We start from the raw sequence: 20,796 nt of genomic DNA, 5'->3' as shown, positions 1-20,796 counted from the left end.
ACCGAACAAATAAAATGGTACAACAAACGAGTCGGACAGCCCAGACAGGAGGTGAGTCTCGAAATTCCTGAGGCTCAGGTCTGTGAGGCCTGCTGGCCGTCTCGACGAAGCGGAACGGTATATGGGGTGAACGGCGGGGTCGACGTTACCGAACACGCCCCCGTCTACACCTACGAGCATGATTCAGGGGAAAACGACGTCCAGCGTACCCGGCTGGAAAAGGAGATCTCCCAAATCGATATCGTGGAAAGAATGATTCAGAACTCAGGTCTTACACCAAATTTATACAAAAAAATGTTGGTGTGGGGAATGGTGGGGAGAGAAAAGTGACATAAGATTTATGTAATGTTCCATACTGCTTCTACAGATATTGACTTCTTCAAAGAAAAGGAGAACTGAATGAAAAAAAAAAACAATATAAATTGTGAGAAAAAAACTTGATCCATTATGTAACTAGTTTTTTTTTATTTTTTTCTCAAGAGATTATTTACATGAGATGAAAGAATATACAAATTATTGCGAGAGATTTGTCTACAAGTGCTTGCCTTTTCTTTTTAATTATTCATTGTAGATTATATATACAGATAAACTTGAAACTATTATTAGAAAAATTCACCTACAACTGACTCAATCTACTTTAACTCATCGAAGAGGTTGCCCAATGGAAGAAGTAACTTGGAAATGCTCCCCTGATTCGTTTGACTCGAACATACCTTTCTTCATGTTTCCAACCGGTAACTCTCAGTAAGAAGTTCAGATTCAATATTCTCTAGGCTGGTGCAGAAAGTGGTGCAGGGAGCAATATTCTCTAAGGCAGGTGCAGAGGGTGTTCTTCTGGTAACGGGCCATTTTCCAACTTCAGGGTTGTTTTCATCGAAAACTTTGCGATATTTCGCAATAACACCAACCATAACCTTTGGCGTTGGTTGAACCGGCGACCACTTGCTCTACGGGGGTTTTGGGTTATCGAACTCGTCCTCACTGTCGATATTCTCAAAAATATTGAAGAAAGTGTTTTATTTCTTCGGTTCGAGAACACCTTATTTAACTGCACCTGCATATTTCTGACGTAGTACATTCGCCTTTGTCGTCACCATCTCATGGGATAGCATCCTCGAGGTCGATGGGATCGCCAACGATGTCGATGGGTTCGCCGTCGAAGTAGATGGCGTCAACGACGATGAAGACGCCTCCACCTCCTGGGTTAGGGCCACTACCTTTTTCGGCTCCGTGGTTGGGGCTGAATTTTTTCCATTCCGGATCGGAAAGAGCATATCCGGGATGATCCCCTCACCCAGCATACCCATAACATCCTCGTGGGGTCAGTCATGACACCCTCCATTGGATCTGGCATTATGATTCTGTCAATGGCGGCGAAGTTGAAGAAATCCATATCTGAAACAAATAGAAAACATATAATTGGACAATATCATATTGTTAACTTACCTAGTGGTGGTTGTTTTGCAAATTGTTATACAAGTAAAAAGTGAATACCTTGCGTGTTACGGTGGAGGGTCGAATAGACCCACTCACTTTGGACCTAACCTAAAAAAGTGAATAAAGCGACACTGGTCCGGGAACAAGCAATAGAACTGATCGGCTGGCAGCTGAAAGTCACACTGGCGATATTCTGAACGGAGCCTTGTTTCAAATACTCCAACTAACCCCCAACCTTCCACTCTCTACCTTCAATCTTGTCATTCTTTCTTTGTAGCCGAGCGAGTGAAAAATTTACCACAATCACAAGAATACATCTCTCAATATGCTCTCACAAAATCACTCGATGTCAGCTGATATTAGAAGAAATCCTCAACTTCTTTTCAGACACTCTTTAACTCACTCGCAAACAATTTCTAAATGCCGCAGATATCTTCTTTTGATGATTGCATGTGAAAAAACGTATTTCCTATTTGATGGATAGTGAGACACCTCCCAAGTAATATAGCTAGAGGAGTTCTGGCTCATTCCTTATAGAAAAACACGTGCAAATTCAAAGCAGATCTATTCTGGACCTTTTTGGACCTAAAGACCACTTCACACGGAAAAAGAGCAAAGGTCAGCGCCTTGTCTCTGTCAGATGTCCATTATGTGCAAACTGAGCCTTAGCCTTCAAAGCCCACTTCAGAACATCTCCACTTCTCCACTTTTACCGTCATTTAGTCGACCTATCAGCTACCACGCATACAGCGGGAAATTCAAATCAGTAGATGAACAAACTTGTTCCTGGCGCAAAATCCCATGCATTTTCTTATGGAGCTGAACTTTTTGCAATTTTTGTTTCAAACAGGAGTGAGGGAAACATGTGACGTCATCGACGCAGGATGGAATGAGTATCGCAGCGATTCAAGCGTGAAACTTCGCCCCTTGGCCCCCTTGGTACTCCGCCTCACCTATCAGCTCCCTTAGTACTCCGCCCCCGGCCTCCTTGGGATTCCGCATCACCGCTCAGGCCTCCTTGTCACGTGATTCTGATTAAAAAAAGTTTATAGTTATAAGATTCGAACCTGGTTCGTCCGCGCGGTAGGCATTGTCCTTGGCCTCTACACCAACGTGAGATATTGAAAGTAACTGCGAATGATGGGTATTTATAGCGTTAGTTTTGGAGGGACAGAAATTGACTCATTTCATCGTATCTCTCGTATCATTGACACGTATCGAGGTTATACGCTGCCAATGCCAGCATGGCGGTTCGGCGTTGCCGGTTGTGAAATTCATCGTTGTTTATGGGGCAATGTAGCGTTGCCGGTTTTAAAATTGAGCGTGAACGACTCGACGAAAATTGGAAACGCGAAAGTGATATATCAATAATAATTATTCAGATTTAAGAAAAAATATAACAACCCAACAAGTCAACCTACGATCCCTCAATGTGTACGGGGTGTCTCAAAATACATCATTGGAAGAAAGAAACATGGCGTCGAAGTGTACAGGTTGCATCAAAATACATACAACATTCAAGAAAAAGAAAACAAAACAGTTCCACGAGGCTGTAGGTTTTAGTAGATGAACAAGGCGGATTCTGGCCCACTTGGGAGTGGGAGAAAACGTCATCGAAATCGACGCAGGATGGAACGAGTATCGTAGCGATTTAAGCGTGGACCCCCTTGCCCTCGGCCCCCCTTAGTACTCCACATCACCGCTCAGGCCTTTTTGGTACCCTACCTAACCCCTCGGCCCCCTTATCACGTTCCAGTCACGTGATTTTAAATAAAAAAAATGTATAGTTATGAGATTCGAACCTGGATCGTCCGCGTGGTAGACATTGTCCTTAGCCTCTACACCAACGTAAGATACTGAAGTTAACTGCGAATGTTGGGTATTTATAGCGTTAGTTTTGTCGGGACCGAAATTGACTCAATCATTATACTTGACAGCATTTTTTTGATTTCCATAGAATGTAATCGTCATTATCATACTGAAGATAGGAAAATATACTTAGATTTGGGAAATAATTAATATTCCATGTGAAGATGTGTATGTGTGAGAGCGAGAGACGCGTGTGACGTAATCGATACACAAATTTACGTGGCTTTGCTTATATTGAGAAATCTCTCAATAATTCAAATGAATCATTTGAATAATTTATCGTACAGAATTGTTTCATATCCTGTTATCAGTAACCACACAAAGATAAGTGCTCGATTCATCGATACAAAAGTATATGGAAACAACAAAAGTTATAGAACACACAGAGTCATCTATGAGTCACTAGCTGAACTATCTATTGGTTGAAGAAGGACACTGTAAACACTAGACTCATAAGACTGCATCTGTCAAATGTCAATACATGCCAGCATAGCAGGTTCGGCGTTGCCAGTTGTACAATAAATCATTGTTAATGGGGCAATGTAGCGTTGCCGGTTTTGGAATTAATCGTGAACTACTCCACGAAAATTGGAAGCGCGAAAATGATATATTTTATAATAATGAATCAGATTTAAGAAAAAATATGACAACTCAACCTGCGATCCGTCATTGTATACGGGGTGTCTCAAAATACATCATTGAAAACAAACATGACGTCGAAGTGTACAGGGTGCGTCAAAATATATTTAAAAAAAAAACATGTCCGTTTAACAGAAGTCTAGCATTCCAACATGTCGGAAGTCTCGTATCTTTGTTAACCAAGTTAGCATCATCAGGTGAAAGAGGAGATTCAAAAGTGTCGAGAGGTTAAGCGTTGTGGACTCAACGTGAGGGCAATGGGAGAGCGAAGTATTCGACAATGACATTTCAAAATACGTGACTTTCCGTGCGTTTTCGATCGTTTTTGTGCGTTAACGATCGTTTTTCGAGCGTTTTCGACCGTTTTACGTGCATTTACGGTCGTTTTTCGTGCGTTTACGGTCGTTTTTCGTGCGCTTTCCATCGTTTTGCATACGTTTTCTATTTTTGTTGAGGGTATCATAAGGCGGTGAGGTTAGATAAAAAATAAGGAATGATTTAGAAATTTATTATACATTTTACTTTTGGTAATATATCACGAAGCCATTTCTACAAAATATTTCGGAGACTGCAATTGTAGTTGGTTCGCTTGCGAATGTGATGCATACAGGGTGAGACACCTTCGTTGTTGTCGAATGTGGGAACCATCCATGTTGTATTGTCATAGCCCTCCAAATTCACAACGCGTGACGGTATATTCAACTCGTGAAATTTTTCAGTTAGAAAGTCATGTTTTTGATGTCCTCGCACATAAATGACATCGACACCTTGTAGATTTTCCATGAGGATGGCATCCAATTGATTATATTCCACAAAGCCAGAGGAATACCTCAATCCGTGAATGTTTCGCTCCAAGTAACAGGCGGTACGACGATCTTCTTTACTCAAACTGGAAAATGGTGTGTTTGGCAGCAATAAAAAGTTACTACACTGAATTCCAATCCAAATGGCTATTTCTTCAGGATGGAATTTTTGCTCGACGGTGAAGCCTTGAATATCTACAACAGCTATTCTCATGTTGACTCTTCGATTGATACTGAAGCAAAATCACATGTTCAGTTCCATTTCTTAATAATTTCGCTGAGTGGGAGGTGTTCTATGACAGTGTCGTGCACAATGATGCAATAGGCTCTAGTATTTTGAGGAAATCCCTCGGACGCTTCGATTTCAAGTTTTACATCAACACTGGAACTTTTGATGCTCTCATCCCTTCTGGAACAATCGATGACAAAGAGAGCTTTGTCCGTAAAGATGGTGGAAGTGAGAAGAGGATTATGTTGATTGGTCATTTTGTAGCTGAGGCCAAATTGTGAGTAGTTGAAATAAGCTTGTGAAAAATTCCCCTTTGCAAAATTCAAATGCATATTTTCCTTGGGGTAATTCTCGCCGTTAAGAGTGAGCGTTATATTGGTAATATTCAAATGATTGAATATTGTTGGATCATTGTTGACTTTAGTGTAGTCACGATTTTTTTGGAAACATACAATTACATAGCGAGGGCTTTCGAGGAACGAAGAAGTCTTGACGGCCCATATTTCATTTTTTGCACCTTGTGTGAGAGCAGGCAGCATATGAAGTTCCCATTTTCTGAACGGTATGAGAATGGGAGTGTCTGCTTGGATAGCTTTCAACAGTTGCAATTTAATTTGATCATGCGGAAAGAGTCGTTTAACTATCAGTTCGATATTTTCAATTTCCAATTCAACTTCCGTTTTCGGTGTTAGTGCAGCAGGAGTCTCTTCTATTTTGAAAGAGTTGCTATCATCTCCAGCTGGTACTAATCAAATGGTATGTTTACCGTAGAAAACACTGATAATCGTTGAAGATATTCAAAAAAAGCTTGATGGGTATGAGCATGTTGAATGTTAGATGAGTTGTGTTGATGACGCCTATATTGTTGGGAAAAGTCCAACCGGAGGTGGCCAAGTGTTTGATATCTTCGTCGGTGTAGATGAGAAAGCCTCTAACAGTACTAACAATTCCAAGTTCACGAACTGCTTCCAATTACTTACCACTCTGCTCATAACTAGCAGATTGAAACATGAAAGCACCAGCATTGTTTACGAATGACACCTCACCGTCCCCTTTAGTCTTCTCAACTTTTCCACTAATGAACAGAAGACTATCATACAAAGCATCGTAGGCATCAGATTGATTGATGTTGATTTCAATAACATCGTTGCTGCGAAAAGATTTGACATATGGATAGTAGGTCCGCCATTCTACCTTTTGTATGGACTCATCGATTTGCAGTTTTCGAAAAATGTTGAACACTTGATTGGACAACATGATAACCAAGAGATTCCAGAAACAATTTATTTTCCGTTGTCAATAGTTGTCGACTAGTGAAGATCTTGGTGAAGACTGACTTGGGGTATGGAGGTGTATTATTTTTATAGATAGTCAGCACCATACTTCCGCTTCAATTCAAAACGAATAATTATTTCTTCGTTTCGGAAATCAATGAGCCTAGAATGTTGGTCGAACACTCGTAGCGTGATATTGTTTATTTCGTCTCTATGTGCAATAGGTAGGTAAATGGGGTGATTAGGTGTTTCGTCAATTGCATACCCCGAATCAACACCAACAGCAAATTCGTATATCGTATGAGTCGGTGTGTCGTTGTATAAGGCTCCAAACGTAATGTTGCTATCTATGTGTATGGTGCGTACTTTAATGATATCCACAGGTAGATCGGATTAGTGATGTAAGTTTGGTTTGAGAAGAGTAGATGAAAAGCCCAGTATGTGAGCCAAGCTATTTGCAGGTCGGAAATCAATCGAGTGCTTCAGACAGAATATTTCACTTTTCAGCGTATTATTATTCGATTTCACATAGAAAAAATAGGCGTGATGTATCGTTTATTAATTCTTCAATGTCACCAATTTCGTAAGATCCAACAGGTATATCGATGCTTTCTGTTTAGTTTTGTCAGCGTTTTCATAGTAGTAGAATTTCGTACCTTCTTCAATGTTGGGTATACTGTTGTACGAATGGAAACTGAGCAAAGTCAAAGTATATTCAGAATCAGAATCTAATCGAATGGGTGGATTGAAATCGATGGAGAGCGTCGAAGAACGACTCGTTAGCGTTAATATCATAGACATGACTAATATAATGTCAGTATGACATCTCCTTAAATAATGATTGAAACAACAACATTTTACATAAAAATCATGTATTTCTACAATAACGATGTAACGATGACGCAGCTGATGTAGGTGGTGGTACCTCATGTCGGTAATGGATGAAACATGGTAAACGAATCTGCAAAGCGAATCGATGTTGGTAGTCCTTTGGTAATCTATGCCAAAACTTCCAATAATTCCCAAGATTTAGCATTCTCAATCAAAAAGTCGATCGATAAAATTTTCAATTCAGCATCGGTTAAATCTCGCAAAGTTTATCTCCAACCATTTTTGCAGACATTATGGAGCAGAAACTGTAGGCACAGATGTCCGCAATTACTCTGGTCAAAATTTTGATACTGATCATTGTTATATGTAATCGTTAGACCCCCTCCAAAATATCTGACCAATTCCATTGGAGGTTTGAGATTACCGAAACTATCAAAATATTGTACAGCATTGCCGTTTTTAACGTAAGCTACCCAATGAGTGCCTTTATTCAATCGAGAATCCAAGTTCAATACAGCACATTCTCGCAGTCGAGGACCACGAGTTGGCAACGTGTCGCGCATAAAGACTCCACGAAAATGTGGAATTTTCAGTTTACGGGCACATTTTTGAATTTTCGAATCGTATAATGCTCTATGGGGTAGCTTCAGTAGGAGTTTTTTCGCTTTTTCAAGTAAAGACCTCGCCCTTTGCGTTGCTGTTGTTTCTTTAGGAACAGACCAAATCCTCGAGGTGTTTTGCGTAGGTACAAACCGGAACCTAAATGTTCCATAGCTTTATTGTGGCGTTGATCTTCTTCAAGTTTCTTTTTGGTATTTTTAGCATCTATTGTGGTTTTTGCGATAGCGCCTGCTCCACCTGCCAATGAACCCAAAGCTGAAAGGGCAGCGAATAAAGGTATGAGGGGAAGGATTCCCCCAGATTTTGCTTCGAATGGTTCTTACGTCCTCCAGCCGAAGCACTAGATTTCTTAATATTGGTAGGATGTGGCTTCCAATTTTTAGTATTTTTTTTAAGCATATTACGTCGAAAGGACAACCCCATGCCGAGCTTACGTTTCGCTTTCATTGTTGTAGTTACGAGCCAAGCTGCAGCTTTTTCACCAAATCTAGCGTCTTTCGATTTAACGCGTTCCGAAGCTATATTTTCCAACACTTGATCTGCTTTATGACGGTCTTCTAATGAGTCGCATTGGGAGTACGCGATATCGTGATCTTTACAATATTCGTGCAAAGGATTTACACCGGTGTCACTGCGTTCCAATATCTTTTTCAATTTGGTGCCTGGTCCGCAAAACTGATAACCAGGTCGATGTAATTCGAACGGGAGCTTATTGATAATCGAATTGACGACACCTGCACCGGAGTAAGTCAAAATTGAGAATGATTGGGTGATGACTGTGATGTTTTTATTTATAACCGTAGCGCACTCATTATCCAGCATCACATCATGAAAGTCGTTCAACAAGACAAGACATCACCTATTGAAAATTTAGAGTTTTTTAATGAAGTCAACAATAGTAGTGTAGTTGGGAAGCATGGTATATTATTACCCATTTCGTTTCGTGAAATAATTTGTGGGCCGAGTGGTTGTGGAAAGACAAACGCTATCTCAACATTGCTATTCCACCCGAATGGCGCCAAATTTGAAAATATCTACGTATTTTCAAAATCATTGTATCAACCTAAATATCAAGTGGTTCAGTAATTTTCAGTAAAGTCAAGGGGTTGGGATATTATCCGTTCAGGGAAAATGGGGATATCATAAGCCCTCACGAAGCCAAATCAAATTCCATATTCATTTTCGATGATGTCGCATGTGATGGCCAACAGAAAATTCGCGAATATTATTCTGTATGTAGGCATAAGAACATTGACGCCGCCTATCTTTGTCAGACATATTCCAAAATCCCCAAACAATTGATACGAGACAATTGCAATATGATTGTACTTTTCAAACAGGATGAAATAAATTTGAAACATGTATCCGATGAACACGTCTCTCCCGACATAGCTTTCGATGAATTCAAGAGAATGTGTGCCGAATGTTGGCAACATCGATATGGAACCGTTGTAATAATGAAAGATTTCGATAAGAATGGTGGACGTTATCGTCAAGGATTCGACAAATATATGAGTATACACAGTGCGTGATGTAGTATCATTAACCATCATGAAACCGTTAAGCAAAGAAGTTGATGTTATTCGAAAGAATGAAATCAACGAAATTGCACGCATCATTCGAAAAAAATATTTGGCTTTGAAATTGGGCAAATCCGAAGAAGATGAGTCATTGCAAAGATTTTTCAACCCTCTGTCTATTCCATTGAAGAAAATAGCTAATGAAACAGCAACACAGTCAGCTAGTACCCTATTGAAAACTGAGGCAAAAACCGAAGTCAAACAAGAGACAGTGGATGAGCCTGAAACGACTCCATTCCAATCCCTCGTACATGTTGCAGGTACAGATGAGGATGACGATGATGATGAAAACATCTTTAGTGGGTATGCAGAAGACGAACAAGACGACAACGTTGCGTCTGGCATAAATGAACAAGTTTTAGAAGAATATATCGATCAATATCCGATAATGTCTCAACCGTACATTAAAAAACATTGGGGAAATGACAAGGAAATCGACAAAGTATGCGGTCCCATATATGATGACGATGAACACCCGGTATATATGAACTGTTATTTCTCGACATGCCTGAAAATTATAACACTGAGGATTTGAATGTATACAAAAAGATTTTGAATTTATCGAGCGCTCACAAGAATTCGGCTGGGCATCTGAAAGGCACACAGAGATACAAGTACACCAACATAATCAAACCGTTGTTTTCTACAGCAGGAAATCGTCGTTAAACTGGTACTGGGTTTTTTCAACCTAAAACACCTCTTACTACTACTACTGCGATGACATCATGTCTACCCAAAACGTCACCTCTTTCAATGACATTCAATACGAAACCAATTGAATACATTTATTGGGACGATCCCAACGAGTTATGCGAACGTCTCAAATTATTGCTAGCCTCTCGAGATGCAGGAAATACTTCACACAACAATGAAATCATTGCCATTTTGAATGAAATCAAAGGGGCAAAAATAATTCTATAAGATACACTACGTTCCCCAATACATTATCATTTTCAAAATGGTTATCGATAAGTTTGGACGTAGCGACAGCAACAGAAAGCAAAAATTGCCAACGCCCTATGGAGGATGTTTGTTGCATTATACCTCAGATGGTAATATTCATTGTGGTGATGTGAAATTGTGTCATGTGAAGAGCCCCACCGCTGATTACGATGTTGCTAATAAAAAGTATGTGGATGGAACCGATTATGAACTTGCTTCATTTATATATCAACTAGCTAAGAAACACCAAAAAAAATGATCCAAGTAGATGAAAAACTAACCAAATTTCAAGGTGACATCTCCAAACAAATACCGAAATAAATTCGAAGGTACAATCTACCATCAAGGAAATCGAAAAGATACAAAATAAGGTTCAAGCAAAACCGTAATAAAAGAGTGGGGTTCACACATCTTCACCATCAGTCGTCATGACTTCCAAAGACAAGATTCAACTTGTCAACGAACTACATAAACCAATTAGAAAAAATTATCCTCGACGCCGTACAGTTATCAAAGGAATAGATGACTTATGGCAGATGGACTAGGCTGAGATGAGATCGTTCGCTCACCAAAATCGAAATTTCAAACTGATTCTAGTCGTCATAGATTGTTTTCCGAAATTTGTGTGGACTCGACCACTGAAATCAAAAACGGGAGAGGAAATTACGAAAACGTTTACAGATATCTTGACACATACGAAACTTTGTCCAAAAAATTTACAAACCAATCAAGGTAAAGAGTTTTACAACAATAAGTTTCAAACTTTGATGAAAAAACATGGAATGAATCACTACAATACGTACAATATCAGTAAGGCTTCTATGGCTGAACGTATCATTAGAACGTTAAAAGAAAGACTTTTCAAATATTTCAGTCTGAATGGCACCTACAAATGGTTGAATGTCTTGCCTGAAATCACAAAATCCTACAATGATACGCGACACTCGAAGACGGGCATACAACCTTCGAAAACCACCAAAACTAACAAAAAACAAATTCTCAAATCAACATACACCCATGTGAAAATAGCTGGACCAAGAAAATTCAAAGTCGGTGATGTTGTACGAATCAGTAAGGCGAAACACGTTTTTGAAAAAGGCTATACGCCCAATTGGACTACGGAATTATTCAAAATTATCAAAGTCAATATTACCAACCCCGCCACCTTCATGCTAGAAGATATGCAGGGTGCACCTATTAGGGGTGCTTTTTATGGAGAAGAATTACAAAAAACTGCAAATCCTGATATATATCTCGTTGAAAAAGTCTTGAGAAAGAAAGATAAAAAAATGTACTGATGTAATGGCTGAGTTTGGATAACAAACACAACAGTTGGATCGAAAATGTCGATTTTGTATAGAATCTTATGGAAAACAAGCACACTGACGAAGTATTGAGAGGGCCTTTTGTGAAGAAATATTTGTGTGTTTAACAAATGCACAATATCTGAAATGGACCACGTGATCTGAAGCTATAAGAGTGCATGCAAACACAGATGGATATTCAGTTTGAAAATGTCTCTTGATAGTGGTTACGGTAGTGGAGTTGAAGTAATGTTCGACAGTGATGGTGAAGATCATAATGGAACTCTAAATGCAATAGACAGAGCGTTGGAGCAATACGAAGTGGCTGCTCGAAACGAACATCAATTGCTGTTGATGGCATTTCCCATGTCGTCTTATGAAATTCGATGTGACCTAAGTCCTTGCAGAGACTTCAGCCCATGCATAATTTTGAAGCAGCAGTTCTCCATTCGTTCCATCAATTCAACAAGTTATGAATGGGCGACCTTCATTGACATCCTGCAACAAATGAAGGAAAATTTCTTTGAATCACAAATCGATGGATATGTAGACGAATATGATCCAATTACAACACGTTGCGGGGATTACATTTACTTCACACAGTACATCGAAAGTAATACCAAACAAGTTTCCATTTCCAAGGACACCACGAACATGGAGCTCTTTCAACGAGATGTAAACGAGATCCTGAATACTCAATTTGGTGTGCTATCTGACAGTATCGCTATGCTGGATGCTTTGAACTTTTGAAGCTATCTGTATCTGTTTCATTAACTTGCAATTTTCTATACCTAGAGTGGGCACCATGAAATCGTAATGGAAATCAAACATGCATGTTTTTGAAATATCTGAAATTGCCATTCCGATGTACAGAGGTTTATTGAAAACAAGTTCAGTCCTTTTCAATTCAATAGCCACCAAGGCTGTATCGAAAACGGTTCGACTCTGAAATCGGGGGCTCGCAATTAAATTTTTGGCGCCATAACGACCGTTCCAGGAATTCACAAGTTTGACCACCCTGTGTCACCGAATGTTTTCCATAGTTTTCCCAAAAATTGCATTTATCATTAGTTTATATAGATTTTTGCCAAAAGAACTGGTGGCTGCATTCCTTAGACGAGTATTCAACTCGATGTAGGGACGCAACCATGCAGATTGTTTGAATTTCAAAACCCGATGAATTTTGGTTAGAATCAAACCGTTTTTCAATGCTTGTTTCAAGTTGCGATAATGCAAAATATATTTGTTTCTATTATACAGGGTACCCATTAATTTTTTTTGTTTGGAATTTGGTGGTGCTTGATGCTCTGGACAAAACGGAAAATCTTTATGTGAATCATGTAATCTCTCAGGGTATTCCAAATCAACTTCCAATATGTAGCCTTCTGAAGCATTGTCAGGAATTTCAGTTACATCTTTGTCAAAATTTTCCACCCACTGAAAACCGTCGTAAGGTAAGAATTCTGACATTGCTCACCCATATGAATTATTGACGTCTAAATATAAAAGATATTTTGGAGGTTTTTCGGGATTGTATGCTTCCATATATTTATTATTTGCTTCAGAATATCTATTTGAATAAACAGATATTCCGCCCCTTATCCCTTTTTCTACAAACATAATCATGTCAATGTCTTTTAAAATTTGTAATTTACACTTCGTATACTTCAACATGGCATCCCACGTGTGCCCAGGCATATTATAATACCATGCGGGGTCCAACCCATAAGTTGCCATGCTTTTTTGACGGAAATTTTCAAAAACGTCTGCCAGTAATAAAATATCTGTTTTCAAATATAGGTCCGCATACGATCCCAAATTTGTAATTTCGAATGATTCCCAAACATTTTGTGCGTGGGCATATTTCTCTCCTGTTATCTATTCATCATTCAATTCATTATAGAATTCTTCTCGTGATGGTAACTCGTTGATGTTCAATTTTCCATGCTATCTATATAATTATACGGAAATACTCCCTTCCTGGTGAGAAGAGCGAATTTCTCATCATCTAAATGACTAAATTCTTTTTTTTTAATTTCCAAATCATTTTGATCCAATGTGGATACTAATTCATCCAACGATGTTCCCATGAATCGAAAAGAATCTATGAATCGAAATTTAATTTTAGTTTCAGCATCCTTCTGTGTAAAGGAAATAAATTTTTCTTTATTTGAGGGAAGTATGCTCACACAGCCTTTTTTTGCGATATCTCTGATAATGAAGTGACTGTCGTATCCTGAAAGATTATGAAAAGTAATGGGTACCACGAATAATTTTCGAAAGTTGACATTACAGGGGGCTTGGTGGGCAAAACCGCGGAACGCCCCCGTATAGTGATCGTGATCGTACACAATAACATCTTTGGGGGCGAACGGTTTTTCGCGAATATGACAAGTCGTTGCAGCACCGATATTATTTAAAGGCACTGTCATCGGCTCAATATTCTTAATTTTGGATTCAACAAATTTTGCAATATCAGACAACTCATCGGCAAACCATTTAATAAAGTCTTCACCTCGATAGCTTTTGAAATGAGAGAGATTGTCGTCATAGGAACACTTGAAGTAGTAGCCTGCACTGGAAGGTATATGTTTTTGGTGTTTTGTAGTTTTGTTAATCAGCAAAAATTATAAACGGGCATTTTTGTTCATAAACATAATTTCGAAATTCCACATAATCGTATGTAGGGAAGGAAATTATACAATCATTCACTTTTTCGCACAAAACAGTATGATCATTTAATTTTTGCTGTATTGAAAAATAATTGAGGCATCACAAAAGAATTTTTTGTCTTTCTTTTTGTTCAGTTGTCTACCTAACAATCGATCCAACAATAATGGAATTCAATTTCAGTCTCGTCATCGTCATTAATGGGTGGAGCCTCATAATCGTTCAATTTTGGGAAATATTCGTCTTGAATCAATGAAAAATTAACATGTCTGTCTCGTTTTGTTTTCCTGAGTCTGGCAGGTACTACTACAAAAAATGATTTTTCCTTTATTTGATTCAATTCCAAAGTGTACACATTTACAGAAATATCATAAGTTTTTCAAATTTGGAAATTTGATGTAAGTCCATATAGTCCATATATATAGAATAGTGTGGATATTTTGACACTCTTTGTGGATGTTTCGCTACAGGATACAAGGCGCTAATAATACTCCAAAAGAAGCACATTTCGTCATTGTTTTGTACATTAATGCATGCCTTCTTCCTTGCGATTTCTTGTGACAATGAAAAGAAAGAAGAACCGTTACCAATCACATATTTATTAATTGCTACTTCCAACAAAATAATTTTACTCAAAGCCCACCCCGACAATTGTTCTTCAAATTCGCCTAATTTATTCAATATAACATCCACAGCGTTTTCATTGTACCAAGCAGTCAAGTCCGTAACTGAATCGATAACTTTATTTGGTGTACTGAAATATTTGCGATCAACAATTTCCCCATCATTCGACTTTTTAATAAAATCTCCTGAAAATGTAAAATTAACTTTGAGACATGACATTTGTTTTAAAATTTCAGAAATCTCACGTTTGAATTATGAAAAAGCATCGCCTAGAAACTTTTTAGGATCTTTATGAGTTAAATTCATGATTACCCCCGTTGTTACTCTACGATTGAAAACATTGTTAACAGTTTGCCACTTTACCCTGGAGCTTCGTCGCTTCAAACCCATGCCTGTATGTTTATTATTCATCATTTTGAAAATCACTTCAAAGCGTTTCAATTCCCCAATTTTTTTAATTATTTTCTTTTTTTCTCCAACCGAAAATTTAATTTTTTTCATAGCTAAAACGCATTTCCTTATATGTTTATTGATAAATTGTATAGCTTGTTTGGCAATATACTCTGAATAATTATTTCTAATGACTGAAAGGTAATTATCAATTACCGACTTGATTTTTGGAAAATCGACCATTTGGATTTTATTTATTGACATGACTCACCGATATTTTTTTCACAAATGAAATTCTAGGTGTTATGAGTCGGTTTTGGAAGCTGCAGAGAATTGAATTTCGTTCTGTGGACACTGTTGAGATGGTTCTGGAAGCTGCTGTAATTTGAAACTCGTCCTGGAAAGGTTGCTAAGTTGGATTTGGATGTAGTTGTTGAGATGACTGAACTGATACTGCACGGGTTGATGTAGTGTTCTGAAATAAATTTGATTTTCAATGCAAATATACACCAGAGAAAAATAAAATTCAAGAGTGGGGGTAATGTGTTTCATGGAGTGATTGTGAAAAATGAGCGAGCTACAGTTATAATTAAAAAAATCAACTGTCATTCAAAACAACGAATTTAAAACACATATTCTGCAAGTACTAAACACATAAAAAATATTGAAAACACTTCTTCATGCGGATCATATCTATGAATGAAAAACTTTTTGAGTCGAACAAAAAATATAGTATACAACCACAAACTCTATACATAAATTAAAGAAAGAAAAAATGGGAAAGCAGTACTAACCTTATTTTCGTACAATTTCAAATGAAACAACACGACAGCGTATTTTCCTTGTGAAAAATTCTTCTAATTGGGGGTGATACTCCTCCGTCACTCGGTGTGGTAACAAATTGTTGTTGTTATTAATTGGTTCCCTCTTCACGACTGAATTTGAATTTCAGGAAATCCACCTAAGAGAAACCAAAAATAAAAAAACCATTGATGTTTCAAATTATACGAACACTCTCTCAATAAACGACAACATGAATGAAAGTTATTCGTAACTTACTATGCGTTTTATTCAACTAGAAAGCTGCTCACAAAATGAGCTACAAATGAGCTGTTTACTACATAATAAATGTGTATATAGACAAGATATGGCATTGTCAAAGACAACTAGATGAAATACGAGAAAAACTCTTATTCAGCTTGGAGGATTCCCGAGTAAAATTCATAATCCAGTTTTCCGGTTCTGAGGCTGCCATCTAATAAAACATCAAAACAAATTGTGCGGTACAATAATTACTGTGAGAGATAGTATTCGAGAAAAATGGATGTCAGCAATTACCAGTTCTTATCTTTTATTCATTATTGAAGATTGAGAAATATCAGTAATTGTTATTTCTTATCTTCTGATGTATGTAGGATAAAAATAGTAGTCCAGGGTTGGCTTGAGGAATACGTAAATACCTCTGAACCGTTTTGTATTACAAAATAATTGAAAAAAACATCAATCCTCAAAAACTATGTTTAGAAAAACACTCAAGTGTATAAATCTGAGAAAAATTTTGGAAAATTAATAATAATTCAACAACTTTCACGACCTTTGAATTAAATTAAATTTGAATTAATTCTCTTGCGAAAAAGTCAAAAACGTATAAAAAATCTTGCAATGAAAACTCATGAAGTGAACATGAAAAACACTTACTTTCAGATAAAATCACTAGTATCACTGATACAACTAACTCATCATCTCGCCTCGCAGGAGGTATTTATAGGAAAATAAGTGATGACAAATTATGAAACCAAACAAAGAGCCTTTGTTCCGTCGCTTTGAAAACTGCTTATCTCTGGGTGATGATTCAGCATTGGCAGTGATCAATGTCACCTTGGGTATGAATAGGAAAATAGGTGATGACATATTATGCAATCAAACAAAGAGCCTTTGTTTCGTCACTTTGAGCCACGTATCTGGCTTTACCGATAAGTGATAGCGATAATTCTGCATACCTATATATATTTTTACCAACTTGAAATGAAACAACATTTACTCAATAAAAATATTCATTTTTTTATTAAATTTCATAATTGTTGTACAACTCTTATAAAATTTTTTTCTCTAGCCTTGTTGCGTATCCTGGAACAAATTCAACAATTATTTTTTTTTAAATGACGAAGATCTTGAAATATCTTTTTCAATTCACATTTGAATGGTGTATTCTTTGGAATTGCGCCTGCGCAAATACTGCTAACTGACCCTCATTGACTGATGTGGAACGAATCAATTTCCATTGTTTACACTAGCCTTCATGCATATTTCCTTGGAATTTCACCCATATTCGGTACGTTCACATTCCTCTCAAATTCCTTTAGTTTACATCTGTATTCTCTGAATGCCATTATAATACTAATTTTTGTTTACCAACGACGTACGGAACATCGTTTTCCTTCGGAACTATGCAAAACAACGTATGTTGAAATGTCATTGTCGAATACTTCGCTCTCCCATTGCCCTCACGTTGAGTCCACAACGCTTAACCTCTCGACACTTCTGAATCTCCTCTTTCTCCTGATGATGCTAACTTGGTTAACAAAGATACAAGACTTCCGACATGTTGGAATGCTAGACTTCTGTTAAACGGACATGTTTTTTCTTAAATATATTTTGACGCACCCTGTACACTTCGACGTCATGTTTGTTTTCAATGATGTATTTTGAGACACACCGTATACAATGACGGATCGCAGGTTAAGTTGTCATATTTTTACTTAAATCTGATTCATTTTTATAAAATATATCATTTTCGCGCTTCCAATTTTCGTGGAGTAGTTCACGATTAATTTCAAAACCGGCAACGCTACATTGCCCCATAAACAATGATTTATTGTACAACTGGCAACACCTGCTTGCACTAGCAACCGGTAAATCTCGATATCATCTCCATCTCTCTTTGCATCGATTACGTCACACGCGCCTCTCGCTCTTACACACACATACACATCTTTACATGAAATATTAATTATTTCCCAAATCTAAGTATATTTTCCTATCTTCAATATGATAATGACGATTACATTCTATGGAAATAAAAATAAAAATGCTGTCAAGTATAATGAATGAGTCCCGACAAAACTAACGCTATAAATACCCAACATTCGCAGTTAACTCCAATATCTTACGATGGTGTAGAGGCTAAGGACAATGTCTACGGCGCGGACGATCCAGGTTCGAATCTCATAACTATAATAAGGGGGCCGAGGGGTTAGGTGGGGTACCAAGAAGGCCTGAGCGGTGATGTGGAGTACTAAGGGGGGCCGAGGGCAAGGGGGTCCACGCTTAAATCGCTACGATACTCTTTCCATCCTGCGTCGATTTCGATGACGGTTCCCCCCACTCCCAAGTGGGCCAGAATCCGCCTTGTTCATCTACTCGTTTTCAACTTGCAATCCCTCAATGTGATCGAGGTGTCTCAAAATACATCATTGAGAACAAACATGTCGTCGAAGTGTACAGGGTGTGTCAAAACACATCATTCAAGGAAAAAACACGTCGGTTTCAAACATGATATGTGTATGATATGTGTATGTGTATACAGGGCGTTCCAAAATACATTATTCAAGAAAAAAACATGCCGGTTTAACAGAAGTCTAGCATTTCAACATGTCGGAAGTCTCGTATCTTTGTTGACCAAGTTAGCATCATCAGGAGAAAGAGGAGATGACACCAAAGTTGTCGAGGAGTTATGAATTGTAGAGTTAACATTCGAAAATGGGGAAAGCGACCGTTTTACAAGCGTTTCGACCGTTTTACGCGCGACAGTTTTGCGTGCGATAATTTTGCGTGCGTTTTCGACCGTTTTCCGTGCATTCTCGATCGTTTGCGTGCGTTTTCGACCGTTTTTCGTGCGTTTTCGATCGTTTGCGTGCGTTCATTCGTTATCGTTTCATCGTTATTGTCGTAACCGTTTTTCGTGTTTCAATATTACAGTCATTAATCACTTAATGCGTTTTGCTAACCAAGTAAGCATCATCAGGGGATGACTAAAGGCCACGCTTTGTCGTATGAAGGATCGTTTTGCGAATTTTCAGACTCCTGGAAGGAAATCTTGTGGAACACTCGACCCAACTTCTGTTACAGAGTGGTGTCGGAATGGAGGAATCAAAAATCATTCGATTGAAAGTGTTAAATGAAATTGAATTGGACATTGAGTGTCGAATAATAATAGTGATAAAACATTAAAACTTTTGAAGTGACGTGGTCAGCGTGGGAGGTGGTGGCGTGTGTGATGATCTGTGGAAATGAATGAGTCATTACAAAAAATGATAGCGCAACTGTCAGAAGTTGTATATTCACTAATAATGATCGGATCGTCACGTACAGCACGTCAAATGAAAGGATAAGAAATGCAGAATTCATCGACAAAGAGAAAACAAAGATAGCGCAACATGTCAGAATGGGACTAAGCCAAATCTTCGTTAATAATAGTTGAATCCCAACGTGCAGCACATCAAACGGTAGGGAAACGAATATTATTCACCAAAGGAACGTCAAACTGATTGTTGGAAGGATAATCCGAAGTATCAAAAATTTGTGACAATCTTGACGTATGATTTCATGAGGATTCTGATTGCATATTTCGTAAATCAGGCTATCTGTATCGGTGTAGAGAATTACATAATTATCTCCGAATCGATGGCGCATATAGCCATAATGAAAATTGTATATGGTAGTCTTTGCCAAGTCTAAGATAGTCTGTACTACCCGTATCGGTTTAGTCAGATAAACTTGCACTTTCCTCAGTTCTACTGCCACCAAATTATCGTTGAAGATCTTACAATTTTCGAACTCTGGCTTAGCGACCAGCCCATTTGGTGAGGAGTTTGATGTTGACTCTTCTTCTAATGTCTTCCATGGTTTTCCCGAATACTGCATTGTTCATTTGCTTGAAGGGGTTTTTTTCAAACTCATTCGTAGCCCTTTTTCGCAACTCAGTATTCAAATCAATATATGACCTCAACCATGGCGATTGAATGAATTGAAGTACTCGATGAATTTTCGTTATGACAAGACCATTAGCAATGGCCTTTTTGAGGGCGCGATAATAAATCACATATTTTGCTTTGTGATGAAGGGTAGCCATCAATTTGGTGAGCTCTTTCATTAATTTCGGGTGCTTTTTCGTTTTTGGATTTATATGTTCAGGGCAGTATGGTAAGTCTTTATGTGAATCATGTAGCTTTCTGAGATATTCCAGATCAAATTCAAACATATAACCCACGTTGCTCTCGTCGGGTATTGATGAGACGTCAATATTGGTATCGCATCACTTAAACCCATCATATGGTAAATACTATGACATCTCCCACCCATACTGGTTATTCACGTCGAAAACATGAGGTATGTGTCAGGATTTGAAGGGTTATAATTGTTCAAATATTTATTGTTCGCATGAGCTCTTCTCTTCGAATCCCTCGTTCGACAAATAGAAACATGTCAGGATCGGTGAGTAGTTCTAATTCAACTTTGATGTATTTGAGCATCGCATCCCACGAAAGGCCTGGTAGCGTAAAGTAGTGGGCACGGTCCAGATCA

General features: G+C 38.1%; 1 long non-coding RNA gene across 1 annotated transcript; it reads right to left on the bottom strand.

The window, feature by feature from the left end:
• Positions 1-510: 510 nt before the first annotated feature.
• LOC141481162 (uncharacterized) lies at positions 511-18,832 on the bottom strand. Its single transcript, XR_012464775.1, has 3 exons — positions 16,008-18,832; positions 15,485-15,688; positions 511-1,395 (listed from the first exon to the last, which is right to left on the bottom strand). It is a non-coding gene; the product is annotated as an uncharacterized lncRNA (long non-coding RNA).
• Positions 18,833-20,796: the final 1,964 nt, after the last annotated feature.

The sequence above is a fragment of the Leptinotarsa decemlineata genome, unplaced genomic scaffold (assembly GCF_025532065.1).
Source record: "Leptinotarsa decemlineata unplaced genomic scaffold, Ldec_3_MD MMD2_tig00000090_RagTag_RagTag, whole genome shotgun sequence".
Taxonomy (NCBI): domain Eukaryota; kingdom Metazoa; phylum Arthropoda; class Insecta; order Coleoptera; family Chrysomelidae; genus Leptinotarsa; species Leptinotarsa decemlineata.
Note: the sequence above shows the minus strand (reverse complement) of the source record. Positions and strands in the feature narration are given on the sequence as shown.